The following is a 15,281-nucleotide window of genomic DNA, read 5'->3' on the forward strand; positions in this document are numbered from 1 at the left end:
CCAGGACCTAGTATGTCTTTAGTGTCTATCAGTAGCATTACACACACACACACACACACACAATCTTTTAAATTTTCTAACTGATTATTATGAGGATGTAGGAAAACTATTGATTTTTGTTATTTACTTAGTATGCAGATATCTTAGTGAACTTTCTCATTGGCTAGTTTTCAGATGATTCTTTTTGATTTTCTTATCAAACATTAATTATCTGCAAATTGTGATTATTTTGTCTCTCCTTTTCCAGTATTCATACTCATTTCTTTTTTCCATCATTTCATTGGCTAGACTGCAGTGCTGTCCATAAGAAATAAAGTTAGAGCTTCGAATGTGAATCATACCTGTAATTTAAATTTCTTGTAGGCATCTTAAAGTAAGAAGAAACAGGTAACTTTAATATATTTTAATCCAATGTATTCAACATAAAGTCAATGTAAAGATTGTTAATGAGATGTCTTATGTTTTTTTTTTTTTTTTTTTTCATACAGAGTCTTTGCAATTCCTTGTGTATTTTACTTTTGGAGAACATCTCAATTTGGACAAGCCACACTTTAAGTGTTTACTTGCTCCATGTCTTCAGTGGCAACAGGGCTAGAGCCTTCTTAACAGTGTACAATAATTTATAGTCATAGCTGGTCTGGCCTCCTTGTCTTGTTTCTGACTTTAATGGAAATTTGAATATGATTCTTGTTATTAGTTTCTGATATTTTTATTAAGTTGAACTTTTCTTTTGTTTCTGAATAAGAAATTCCTTTTAGTTGGGAACATTGGACAGCCATATGCAAAGGAATAAAACTGGACTCACTGTCTTACACTGTAAATAAAAATTAACTCAAAATGAATTAAAGACTTGAGTGTAAGACCAGAAACCATAAAACTCCTAGAAGAAAACACAGGTGGTAAGTGCCTTGACGTAGGTCTTGGTGATGATTTATTTGAATCTGCCACCAAAAGCAAAAGCAGCAAAAGCAAAAATAAGTAAGTGGGCCTATATCCAACTAAAAAGTGTTTGCACAGTAAGGAAAACATCAAAATGAAAAGGCAACCTTCTGAATGGGAGAAAATACTTGCAAGTCATGTATCTGATAAGGGGCTAATATTCCAAAATATATAAAGAACTCATACAGTTCAGTGGACAAAACAAAACTCAAAACCACAACAAAAAAACCCCAAACAAAACAACCACACAAACTGATTGAAAAATGGGCAGAAGATCCAAGTAGATATTTTTCTAAAGAAAACATTCAGAGGGCAAATGAATGAAAAATGCTCTACATCATTAGTCAGCAGGAAAATGCAAATCAAAGGCACAGTGTGATACTGCCTCACATCTATCAGAATGACTATTATCATAAAGACAAGAAGTAACAAGCATTGGCAAGGATGTGGAGAAAAGGGAACCCCTGTGCCTTCTTGGTGGGGATGTAAATCAGTGCCTCCATGTGGAAAGCAGGAAGTTCCTCGAAAAGTTAAGAATAGAACTACCATGTAATTCAGAAGTTCCGCTCCTGAGAAGGAAGGAAATAAAAACACTAATTTAAAAACATAGATGCCTTACTACATTCATTGCAGCACTGTTTACAATAGCCAAGATATAGAAACACCTAGTGTCCATCAGTGGATGAATAGATAAAGATGTGTATTATACACAATGGATATTACTCAGGCATTAAAAAGAATGAAATCTTGCCATTTTTGACAACATGGATGGACCCCAAGGTCATTATACCAAATGAAATAACTCAGGAAGACAGATGCCATATAATTTTTCTTATATATGGAATCTTAAAACAGACATAAAACCTAAGCTTATAGATACAGAGAATAGATTGGTAGCTCCAGAGGTGGACGTTGGGGGTAGGAGAAATTTGTGAGGTGTTTTTGTCAAGTTAGTATTATTTATTTTTCTTAAATACTTAAAAAACCCCATATGCTGACATTACACCTTTCCCTTCCCTCCCACTTAAACTGTTAATATTACTAATGATAATAACAGTTCTGTGGTATAACACAAAAAATTTATATGGCCCCATTCTTGGGGTCTAAAAACCTTTGAAATATCCTGCTTGTTCGGAGTATCTTCTGTTATTCATAAAAGCTCCTTTTGATCCTACCTGAGTTTATGCTAATGAAGTGACTTAGGATGGGCTCTCTAGAGCACCTCAAGATGGGGTTGGTCACCAGAAAGAACAAATGATGGAGGGTTTGAACTTCCAGCTCTACTCCCTGAACTCCTGCAAGGAGTGAGGAGACTGGAGACTGAGCTCCATTAAAACTCTTGAACAAGGGGATATTCAGTAAACTTCTGGGTTGGTGAACATTTTCCATCCAGGTGCTGGGAAGGTGACACACCTGGAGAGGGTTTGGAAGCTCTGCTGCATCCTCTCCTCCCCATCCCTTGTCCTATGTGTCTCTTCCATTTGCCTGTTTTCAAGTTGTATCCTCTATAATAAACCAGTAAGTATGAGTAATCAGTGTTCCTGTGTTCTGTGAGCCATTCTAGCAAATTATTGAACCTGAGGAAGGATTTTGTGGAATCTCTCTTTACAGCTGGTTGGAGGCTTGTACCTGTCAAGTGGGGAACAGTCTTGTGGGACTACCTCTAATTAACGTGTGGGATGTAGTTCCTGTGAAATAGATTATGAAACTTTGACCAATTCTGGCTTAAAAATTATCTCTATTTTTGTATCAAATGATAAAACTGCGAAAACTTTTTTTTTTTTTTTGCTTTTTTTGGGCCGCACCCACAGCATATGAAGGTTCCCAGGCTAGGGGTCTAATCGGAGCTACAGGTGCCAGCCTACACCACAACCACAGCAATGCCAGATCTGAGCTGAATCTGTGACCTACACCACAGCTCATGGCAATGCCAGATCCTTAACCCACTGAGCGAGGCCAGGGATCGAACCTGTAACCTCATGGTTCCTAATCAGATGCATTTCTGCTGTGCCATGATGGGAACTCCTTTGAAAACTTTTTAAAGTAATATCTTAGTAGAGTGTGTTTGTAGAATCAAATTGTTTGAGTCCTTGCAGGTCTGAAAACTTCTTTATTCTACCTGAAGTTGATCAGGAATTTAGCTGGGAGTAGAATTCTAGATTAAAATTTCCCTCAAAACTTCGTTCATGGCCTTCTAAGCTTCTAGTGTTAGGGAGGCATCTGCCAATATGATTCTTAGACCTTTACAGGAAGGGTGAATGAATATACATCCTGGTTTGTCTGGAACATCTTCAAATGTATTTTATAATAGTACATGCTTTTACTCTCCAAAAAAGTACCCTTCTTTGTTGTTTCATTATAGAATCACTTTATTTGTTTAGTTTTTGTGTTTTGGAAGCTCTTACCTTATTCTTACAGTTGGTGCTCTGAGAATCCGCAATGCTGTCCCTATAGTTATCCCTGCCCCCCCATTCATATCCCCCCTCATTCATTGCTCAGTATGCAGTGTGAAGACTAGTGTTCATCAGCTCTGGGATATTTTATTGTGGAATGTTTCAGCAATTTCTCCTTCTTCCATTGTTCTTTCTTTCTAGTATTCCTTTTAGTGGAACTGGTCTTTTGGATTAATTTGACACCTAATTAAAAAAAAGTCTTTTTTAACCTCCTATTCTTTAATTGCTTTAGCTTTCCTTTTTGGGAAAATATTCCCAACCTCATTTTCTTTCTTTCTTTCTTTTTTTTGGTCTTTTGTCTTCTTAGGGCCACACCCACAGCATATGGAGGTTCCCAGGCTAGGGGTCAAATTGGAGCTACAGCTGCCGGCCTATGCCACAGCCACAGAAATGCCAGATTCCAGGCACATCTGTGACCTACACCACAGCTTACAGCAACACTGGATCCTTTATCCACTGAGTGAGTCCAGGGATTGAACCCACAACCTTGTGGTTCCTAGTTGAATTCGTTTCTGCTGTGCCACAATGGGAATGCCTAGTATTTTTTTTTAGTCAATAAATTCTCAATATTGGCACTAGATTTAATATTATGAAACAGATCAGATGCCATTCTCCTGCATAAAAATCCATATGGCTCTTCAGATAGTTGGGTAATGTCTAAACCACTTACCATTTAGCATGGCATACAGGGCACTCGCAGTGAGGTACAGTGTTTCCCAGAGCCACTGTCACACCACAGATTTGGTGGCTTCAAACAATAGGAATTTATTTTCTTATAGTTAGCCAAAAGTGGGAATCGGTGTTACTGGGATGAAATCACAGGATCGCCAGGGCTGGGCTCCCTCCAGAGGCTCTAGAGGAGAAGCTGGTCGCACCTCTTTAGCTGCCATGACTGCTACAGTCCCTGGCACCACCCCAGGCTTCCAGGCCAGTGCCTTCAAATCTCTCTGCCCAGTCTTCACTTTGCCTTCACTATATGTGTCAAATCATCTGTTGCCTCTCTTTTACAAGGACACTCATGATGGCATTTAGGGCCCACTGGGTAATCCAGGATTGTCACGTTGTCTCAAATGCCTTAATTTACTAACATTTGCAAAGACCCCTTTCCAGATAAGGTAATATTTACAGGTTCCCAGGATTAGGGCCTAATACCTTTTGAGGTCATTTATCAGCCTACAACAAGTACTTAGAATTTTCTTAAGTTGCCCTTTTCTTAAATACCTAAGCTTTTGCAAGTACTACTACTGCCTACAGTTTCTTTTCTTCTTGTCCACTTGGCCAAAGCTGTATGGATCAGTAAATCTTTGTTGAAGAGACTCAGCATTTATTGCGGGTAAATACAATACTTGGCTTTGCCACATTAAAATAATTAACAAAACAAAGAGTTCCCCTTGTGGATCCCTGGTAACAACCTGACTAGTATCCATGAGGGGTGTGGGTTTGATCCCTGGCTTTCCTCAATGGGTTAAGGATCCGGTGTTGCTGTGAGCCATGATGTAAGTTGCAGATGTGGTTCGGATCCTGTGTTGCTGTGGCTGTGGTCTAGGCCAGCAAATGCAGCTCCTATTTGACCTCTAGCCTGGGAACTTCCATATGCCTCTGGTGTGCCCCTAAAGTCCAGGGAGGAAAAAAAAAATCAAGGTAAAGTAAGTAGGCACTTGTGCCAAAGCTTTTCCAGGGCAAATTTCTCAGAAGGGATTTGCTAAGTCATAGGAATTTACCTTTTAGCTTTTATTGCCAAATTGCTCTCCAAAATGGCTGTTCTTCCCTCAAAAATGCCAAAAGTGAGATCTTAATTCCTATGCTTTTCTTGGTCACTAGTTTTTCGTGGTTAATAGATATTTGGAATTTTTTCTGTGAATATACGTAGCCCATTTTTCTCTATTGTGTTTTTTTTTAATAAAAATTCTACAAATATTATGGATATGAATTGTCCATATATGTTGTTGCTGTCCTCATTTGCATATGAGGAAAATGGTGCAAGAAATAAGTAAATTGATAACATCTTAACATCTTCCTCCCTCCCTGTGGACAGATGGATAGATGAATGAATAAATATGAATATGTCTAGAGCCATAGCTTATAAAAATACAAGGATTTTGGACTCAGGTATCTCTGATTTTAAGGCCTGTTATTTATTTATTTATTTTTTTTGTCTTTTTGCCTTTTCTAGGGCTGCTCTCGTAGCATATGGAGTTCCCAGGCTAGGGGTCTAATTGGAGCTGTAGCCACCGGCCTACGCCAGAGCCACAGCAACGCGGGATCTGAGCCACATCTGCAACCTACACCACAGCTCACAGCAACGCCGGATCTTTCACCCACTGAGCAAGGCCAGCGGTCAAACCCGCAACCTCATGGTTCTCAGTCGGATTCGTTAACCTCTGTGCCACGATGGAAACTCCAAGACCTGTCCTTTTTAAAGTATATCTGGCTGCCTTGCAGGGGATGAGGAAATTAATAGTGAGGCAGCGATGTGCTGAATTTTGAAAATACATAACTGTTAGCTCTACTTACTAGCTCTGTAAGTTTGGGCTGATGTTATTCACTATAATGCCAGCTAACTATCTGCTTTGCAAGTGATTAAGAAAATCATTGATAATATATAAAAATACAGTGAAATACTATTTATAAATCTTAATAATTCTCCTTGACCATTTTATTGATGAATGAAAAAGCTCAATATACTTTAAAAGTTTTAGATATACCATTTTATTTATTTATTTTTGTCTTTTTTTGGCTTTTCTAGGGCCGCTCCCACGGCATATGGAAATTCCCAGGCTAAGGGTCTAATCAGAGCTGTAGCCACCAGCCTACGCCAGAGCCACGGCAACATGGGATCCGAGCCGTGTCTGCAGCCTACACCACAGCTCACGGCAACGCCAGATCCTTAACCCACTGAGCAAGGCCAGGGATCGAACCCGCAACCTCATGGTTCCTAGTCGGATTCGTTAACCACTGAGCCACGATGGCAACTCTGGATATACCATTTTAAAAAAGTATACTTTATTTTTTAAGAGTATTTTCTAATTCAAAGCAAAATTGAGCAGAAGGTAGAGAGATTTCCCACATATCCCTTGTCTTCCCATGTGCACAGTTTCCTACATTATCAACATCTTGCCACCAGATTGGTACATTTATTACCATCAGTGAACCTATATTGATGGCATCATCATCAAAGTCCTTAGTTCACATTAGAGGTCACTCTTGGTACATTCCATGGATTTTGACAAATAATGTAATATAAATCTACCATTATAGTATTGTACAGAGTACACTGCTCTAAAAATCCTCTCTGCTCTGCCTACTCATCCCCTTCCTCCTTAATCCTTGGCAACCTTTTGTTCTCTCATTTGTCTCAATACTGTCTTAATAGCTTTGCCGTTTGCAGAATGTCATGTAGTTGGAATCATACCGTATATAACCTTTCAGATTGACTTCTTTCACTTAGTAATCTGCATTTGAGTTTCCTCTACATCTTTTCATGTCTTCATAGCTTATTTCTTTTTAGTGCTGAATAATACTCCATTGTGTGGATGTAGCAGTCATATATTCACTTGCTGAGGGACATCTTGGTTACTTCCAAGTTTTGGCGATTACGAATGAAGCTATTATAAACAGTTGTGTAACTAAATATCAAGGAGATTAATTGTCCAGATCACATGGTGAGAGTATGTTTAGTCCTATAAGAAACGGCCACACTGTCTTCTAAAGTGGCTGTACCATTTTGCATTCCCATCAGCAATAAATGAGAGAGAGTTTCCATCACTCTGCATTGTCAGCACTTGGTGATGTTAGTATTCTGGATTTTGGTCATCCTGATATGTGTATAGTAGTATGTAATAATGCTTTTTTGGTGAGCTTGATAAAATATTATTTGCTAGTGTGATAGATCACATTTCCAGGAAAACGCAGCAGAAATTTTCCTGTGAGATTTGAAGGTGGAAATATCTCCAGGAAAAAGTTCATCTTTGGCTTTGATTAACCAGACCAGGAGTAGTAATGCTTGTCTTCATGTGTTTATTTTGACAGGTAGTGAAACAAAGGCACATATCTTGAAGGCACCAGCACCTCCTACCATTGTCAACTGGTAAAATGCTGATTTCTATTTATTTATTTTTTTGACTACAAAATTTCTTATTAGGTGTCAAATATATTATGTTAAAACAAGTGGGATTAAACTATCAAAGAAAAAGTTATTTTCTTTCCATTTTGTGATTGGAGAGTTATGAAAACCATGAGAAGGTAGCTTTTATACTAATTTTAATTGCATATAAGCCCACTGAAACATTAAGCCTTTGTATTCAGCAATATTATATAGCTTCCTTTTCTCAATTTGAATTTCATGAAGTATCTCTGCAAGAGTTTAAATTCGGTATCCTCTTTATTTTGCAAAGTTTAGCGTTAATTAGACTTTTTTTCCCCCCATTTAGACTTGGCAATGGTCATTTCAAATTTGTGTTTGTTTAAAATTTCTACCTTGACATTTAAACAGAAATCGTAGGTTCAAGGCCAGGAAAACAGCAGTGCATTTTTTATTAACCTATAGCAAGATCTGCCTGTTAATTAGTTGTTATAGTTTTATTCTTTTCTTCCTGTGGTTTCTGAAGTGAATTAGAGTTTGTGAAATTCGGGGGCAAGAATTTAAGGATCAGTAATTTTGTCTCCTATAATTTTGCCTGGATGTGGTCAGGTACATGTAAAGGGGAAAGGAAATTCATCATTTTATATAGGTTAACTATACTATAGAGTAAGTGGAATTTCATGGACTATTTTGGAAACCCAGTGTCTTGAATTCTAAAACTCCACCTCTTCACATTTGAGAACTACAAGTTCTGTCACTTAAGAAATGTTGTAAAAATTGACCTCATTCATATGTGTACATATCCTTTGTGTAATTGTTAGGCTGAAGCATTTAAAACTCCTTTAGAACTCTGGAGAAGCAGATTTTGATTAAAATTTCATTTTAATGCTATTTATTAGTATTCCCCCTAAAAAGGACTTGTGGAATTTGAAAGAGAACATTAAGAAATAGAATTGGAAATGAATAAATTTAGACCCATTATCATCGCTATTAAATAGTGTTTTAAAATCTGTGTTACAGATTCATAGCAAGTTGATTACTCTTTTTTTTTTGATGTTCAATTATATTGATTTAAAAGGAAATTCTGGAGTTCCCGTCATGATTCAGTGGTTAATGAATCCGACTAGGAACCATGAGGTGGCGGGTTCAATCCCTGGCCTCGCTTAGTGGTTCAAGGATCCAGCCTTGCTGTGGTGTAGGCTGGCAGCTGCAGCTCCAATTCGACCCACAGCCTGGGAGCCTCCACATGCTGTGATTGTGGCCCTAAAAGTAAAAAATAAAATAAAATAAATAAATAAAAGGAAATTCTACCCATGATTCTAGTGATTCATAGATAAATATTTTATGGAGTAGACAAGTTTTAGGAGTTAATCACTCAATTCAATATTCCACATTTGCATGGTAGCAGAAAGTATTATCTGTGCATATAGTTGTGCAGAAGAGAGAGTATTCAGAAGCTTTTCATTGGTATTTAAAAATGTTCTAGATTAGAAGTTTGGAAGGAGATGGGGACAGCCGCAGGTTTGCTACTCCCTTGGCTTAACACGAAAAGGTTTCTTAGAGTCAGGCCAAATAGTTCTCATAGCTATTGAAGGTGGATTCCTTTTTCTTAGGCCTTCTATTTTTAAAACACTGTCTAATTTTTGAACATTTATGGAAAAGCTTCAGAGATCGGAAAACTGGGTGCACTGGAGAATGGAGGAAAGAAAAGGAAAGACAGCTCTTTATCATAGTAGCTTTTTAAAACCTGTTTAAAAAAAGCTTTATTAGTGGTAAAATAATTAAGAATTTATGGAAAGAAGAAAATATTTTATGTAAATAATTAAAAAAGGAAAATAAGATCATGTGAATAAAATACAGTAAAAGACTAAGATTGGCTAAAGGAAGTAATTGCATATTTAAACTTTATCCTTAACTATTTAACATTCAGATAGTACAAATAATGAGGTTGATATAATGTTAGTTGTGATATGGTCATTCTTCCAGTTATATATATTTCTATAGCATACTTGCAACTTATAACTATATGTATTATTTGCTTTTTCTTTAGGTTTTAATTTAATGTTTTTTTAATTGACGCATAGTTGGTTTATAGTAGTGTTTTACTTTCAGGTATATAACAAAGTGACTTAGTTTATATGTATATATATATATATATGTGTGTGTGTGTCAGTGTGTCTATAAAACTGAATATATATATTCAGGTTATTTTCCATTATAGGTTACTATATCGAATGTAGTTCTCTGTGCTATAGAGTACCTCCTTGAATCTGTTAATTCCATACTCTTATTTTATCCCCCCACTTCCTCTTTGGTAACCATAAGTTTATTTCCTGTATCAGTGAGACTGTTTCTGTTTTGTATAGATCCATTTGTAATATTTTTAGATTCTACTTATAAGTGATATCATATGATACTCATCTGACTGGGTTATTCTGTCTTTCTTCACCTAGTATGATATTCTCTAGGTCCATCTAGCCATCCATCCATGTTGCTGTAGATGGCAGTATTTCATTCTTTTTTATGGCTGAGTAGTATTCATATATATTACATGAATACACAGCCCTCCCATTTTCTTCTTTTTTTTTTGTCTTTTGTCCTTTTAGGGCTACACCCATGGCATATGGAGATTCCCAGGCTAGGGGTCTAATCAGAGCTGTTGCTGCTGGCCTACGCCAGAGCCACAGCAGCACCAGATCTGAGCCGCGTCTGTGACCTACACAATAGCTCACAGCAACACCAGATCCTTAACCCACTGAATGAAGCCAGGGATTGAACCTGCAACCTCATGGTTCCTAGTCGGATTCATTAACCACTGTGCCACGATGGGAACTCCACACCACATCTTCTTAAACTAGTTCCTGTTGATGGGCATTTAGGTTGCTTCCATTTCTTGGCTATTGTACATCATGCTGCTGTGAACACTGGGGTACATGCATCTTTCAAATTAGAATTTTCATCTTTTCTGGGTATATATCCAGAAGTGGGATTGCTGGATTATATGGCAGCTCTATTTTTAGTTTTTCAAGGAACCTCCATACTGAGTGGCGGTGCCAATTTAGATTCCCACCAGCTGTGTAGGAGGGTTTTCCCTTTCTCCACACTTTCTTCAGCATTTATTGTTCGTAGACTTTTTGATGATGACCATTCTGACAAACTTGGGATGATAACTTCATTGTGGTTTTGATCTGCATCTTTTCATGTACTTGTTGGCCATCTGTGTGTCTTCTTTGGGAAATGTCTTTTTAGATCTTCTGCGTATTTTTTGATTGGGTTTTCTTCTTTTTTATATTGAGTTCTATGATCTATTTTTGTATATTATGGATATTAACCCCTTGTTGGTCACATTGTTTGCAGATATTTTCTCTCATCTGTGGGTTGTCTTTTGTTTTGCTTATGGTTTCCTTTGTTGCACGAAAGCTTTAAGCTTTAAATCCCATTTGTCTTTTTTTTTTTTTTGCTTTTATTTTATTTGCCTTGAGAGACTGAGCTAAAAATGTACTGCTACAATTTATGTCAGTGTTCTACCTGTGTTAGCTTCTAGGAGTTTTATGGTGTCATGTCTTAATTTAGTTAGGTCTTTAAACTATTTTGAGTTTATTTTTGTATATGTTATGAAGGAGTGTTCTAATGTCATAGATTATATGTAGCTGTCCAGCTTTCCCAGAACCACTTGCTGAATCCCTATGTCTGTTTTTGGTGCCAAAACCATGCTGTTTTGATTATTATAGCTTCGTAGTATTGTTTGAAGTCGGGAAGGTTTATGCCTCCAGGTTTTTTTTCTTTTTCCTCAGAATTGCTTTGGCCATTCTTTTTTTTTTTTTTTTGTAGTTCCATATAAGTTTTAGTACTATTTGTTCTAGTTCTAGTCACAAGTATTTTTCGAGGGATTACATTAAATCTGTAGATTGCTTTGGATGATGTGGCCATTTTAGCAGTATTCTTCCAATATAACAGCATGGGATATCTTTCCATTTCTTTGAATCATCTTTAATTTCCTTTATTGTTGTTTTATAATATTCAGCATATATGGCTTTTACCTCCTTGGTTAAGGTTATTCCTAGGTAATTTATTTTTTGATGCAATTTTAAATGGGATTGGTTATTTTTAAACTGCTTTTCAATTTTTTTTTCTTTTTTTTTTAGGGATGCACCCACAGCTTATCGAAGTTCCCAGGCTAGGGGTCGAATTGGAGCTGTAGCTGTTGGCCTATGCCACAGCCACAGCCACAGCCATGTGGGATCCAAGCCACATCTGCGGTCTATACCACAGCTCACGGCAATGCCGGATCTTTAACCGAGTGTGGTCAGGGATTGAACCTGCATCCTCATGATTACTAGTTGGGTTCATTAACTGCTAAGCCATGACAGGAACTCCTGCTTTTCAGTTTTTAATTTAAATATATTTATGGCAAAGGCTTGAATTTTCCTGCCTCCTTACCTTCCCCTCTCTCTCCTTACCTTTCTTCCCCTCTCCCTTCTAGTATGTCTTTAGAGTCAAAATTTTATTTTCCGAGGTTAGAATAAGTATAAGCTTCATAGTTTTCTTAAAAAGACCGAACTATTATTTCCTCATCAGATTTCCTTGTTGTGAATTGAAAGTTCAGTTAATCCAGATGGTAATATGACTCAATACTCTAAAAAAAGTCTGCTTTTTTTTGTCTTTTGCCTTTTTCTAGGGCCGCTTCCACGGCATATGGAGGTTCCCAGGCTAGGGGTTGAATTGGAGCTGTAGCCACCGGCCTACGCCAGAGCCACAGCAACACTGGATCCGAGCCGCGCCTGCAACCTACACCACAGCTCCGGATCATTAACCTACTGAGCAAGGGCAGAGATCAAACCTGCAACCTCATGGTTCCTAGTCGGATTTGTTAACCACTTGAGCCATGACGGGAACTCCTAAAAAAAATGTGTTTAATAGACTTTCTGGTCTAGAATTTCTTGACCTTTTAAACTTGTTGTATTAAGGAAATACTTACATGCATTAATAAGCTTGATTTTCAGTCCCAAAGTCTAATTTCATTCGTAGAACAGTAATAGCTGTGGTGTCAGAGTTCAAAATTTTAAAGTTGTTAAAGATTGTGTTAATACTTGTAGTTTTAGAAAACGAAAATCCTTTTTCTTTCAGTAAAGAATGAGAATCAATGCATACTGAATCAATGCAATAAATTATTTTGTATATTGATATTTGTAAGAATTGAAAAAACTGTCCTACAGTTGGGTGTGAGTGTGTTTTTGCTTTCAGCAGTGGATACAGTTGGTTAAAGTTCTAAAATCATTCTCCTGAAGCAAATATTTATTCATATTTTTATCGGGGTCTTAATATTGGGAGGTAGAAAAGCAAACATATTCATCAGGGCAGGGACCTGCCTCTAAAGAAACTCTTTTCCTGATAGTGAAGTTGCTGGTTACATTTTCCAATACAGCTCATCAGAGCCTGGTTTTGCAAAGGACATATTTACCTTTTTTGATTCTAGTTTCTTACTTCAAAATAAGTAATTTGGATAATTTATCAGAGTCTCTTTCAGTTTCTGTAGAACGTACATGACCATGACTTTTGTGGAAAGGACAATCTGTAAGTAGTGAGGGGCTTTTTATCCTCCCCTCCCTATTTTAAACTAATAATATAATATTAATCCTAGAGTTGAGTGAGCATGGGGAAATGAGAAAGTTTGGGTGGGCTTTGGAACCAAAACATGTTTGTTAAAATTTTACCTCATCTGTTAGATATGTCTTTGGGCGCAGCATGTTTAAAGGTTTGTTTTTGTGACAGATGAGATGATATAAAGGTCCCTACATAGTCCTTGCTCGCTTGGTACTTAGACTTGCTTCCTGTTTATTGCATGCTTGGTGAAAAGTTCTAGTTACATTTCATGCTGCAAATACAGATCCATTGCTGTGCAGTCCACTTATTTACTCCTTATTAGAGACAAAATATTGAGTGTATTTTTTGTTTCCAGGTATGGATAGTTATATAGTATTGATGCACGTTTGGGTGTTGGAGGCTGCAAGGAAAACAGAGGAGAAGATAGGATTGGGTCGTGGGCAAGATTAACCGAGAAATAAATTGTCTGTGGCATGTCAGCATACCCCCTCTGGAGCATTTTCTTCTCACCTCCTCTTTCTCTGCCTCCAGTGAATCTGTTGGAGAATTTCTAAGTGTAGGGGTTCCTTCTCTGCTCTGAAAGTTGAACTTTCAGGTGCCTCTTTTTGGTGGGGCTGAGTGTGGGAGTGTAGAAGCCCTGCTCAATTGGCAAAGTGAGTTTAATGGCGTTATTGACCTCTTCCCTCCTACGGATATTACAAAGGTCTTAGATTCAGAGTGTCTCCCATTTCCAGTGTTGAGCCCTCCAATTTGTGGAGGTTGATGGATTGAGGTACTGCTGTGCTGCGTCTCTCCTGAGCCTACATGGTGTTCATCATTGTAGACAGCTGTAGCCAGATCTAAGCAGGTTGAACCATGTAATATGTTAGTATGGATTTGATTCCCGAGGGAGCTTACTATCTCCCTGCTCCCTGCAATAAATTCAGGCATTTACATTTTTTTCCTGTTACTGTAAAACACATTGTCTCTGGAAACTTTTCACATGAGGATTTGTAGTCTTTTTTTTTTTTTTTTTGGCATTAAAATGGGAAGTTAAAAGAGATTGTATGACTATGATATTCCTAATACTCCTTGGTAACAATTTAAAACATAAAAATTTAACATCAGAATTTCATATACCTCTGAAGCATGTTATTTGAGGGTGATTTTGTAGGTGGGCATTGATCTTCATTACTTTATGCAGTTATTTTCATAACCCCAACCTCTGTCTTCAGTTTTTTGACAGTTACACACAATCCTGTCTACCCTCCTTTCTTCTCCTCAGTCTCTCCAAGTCTCCTGTGTTCTTCTCAAGTAATGTAGGCCACACAAGGAGAGATTTTCCTTAAACTTTATCATTATGATTTAACAAAAACTAAGTAAAATTATATAACATGTGAATAACTTATTTTGACATAATACAATTGATTATTTACATAAAATGTTTTAAAAACATATTTCAGGTGTTTGAACCTAGCTAGTTGTAATCACACAATTTCACCTTTAAAGATTTAGTATTGGCTAATTTATCATTGTGTAAATAATGATGGGTCATTTTCTTTTTCTTTTTTTTGTCTTTTTGCCTTTTCTAGGGCCGCTCCTTATAGCTACAATTAAATTTTTTAAGAATTAATAATATCTGTGGAAGTCCTTCCAGGTTAATTGTATGTACATAAAGCTTTTTTTTTTTTTTTTAAGGGCCACACCTGCGGCATATGGAAGTTCTCAGGCTAGGGGTCAAATCGGTGCTGTAGCTGCTGGTCTACATACGCCACAGCCATGCTAGATCTGAGCTGCATCTGTGACCTACACCACAGCTTACAGCAATGCTGGATCCTTAACCCACTGAGCAAGGCCAAGGATCGAACCTGTGTCCTCATGGATACTAGTCAGATTCAATTCCCCTGAGCCATGACTGGAACTTCCACGTATAACTTGTTTTTAATGGTTGCATAAACATGCACATTGTGGGATGTTTAAATTCTTTAGTCATTCTTTGATTTTAGATTGTTTTCTGTTTTTAGTTGTTAAAAGAAGAATGTCCACAATTTACTAATCGGGTAGTGATCAGCATCCAATGTAGCAGGTAGAAAGGAGCTCCAAAGGGCTATAGGAAGCAAGAGATTTGGATAGATCCCAGTGAGCAGGATCAAGGAAGTTCTACCAGGCATTTGCTGATTGGTTAGAGCAGAGTGACTTTCCTTATATGGAGCAAAAGGTGGTGT

At 37.4% G+C, this 15,281-nt stretch overlaps 1 protein-coding gene across 3 annotated transcripts in view; it reads left to right on the forward strand.

Annotated features, from left to right (window-relative positions):
• ACSL3 (acyl-CoA synthetase long chain family member 3) overlaps positions 1 to 15,281 on the forward strand; it is a 74,034-nt gene that overhangs the window by 15,805 nt on the left and 42,948 nt on the right. For 2 of the 3 annotated variants that reach the window (XM_047773629.1, XM_047773628.1), the window contains exon 2: positions 7,422 to 7,479. The exons of the other annotated variant lie outside the window; for it this stretch is intronic. The gene's annotated coding sequence lies outside the window, so the exon portion shown is untranslated. The remainder of the gene's footprint in view (positions 1 to 7,421; positions 7,480 to 15,281) is intronic. 3 annotated transcript variants of the gene reach the window in all.

This window comes from Phacochoerus africanus, chromosome 3 (genome assembly GCF_016906955.1).
Source record: "Phacochoerus africanus isolate WHEZ1 chromosome 3, ROS_Pafr_v1, whole genome shotgun sequence".
NCBI lineage: Eukaryota > Metazoa > Chordata > Mammalia > Artiodactyla > Suidae > Phacochoerus > Phacochoerus africanus.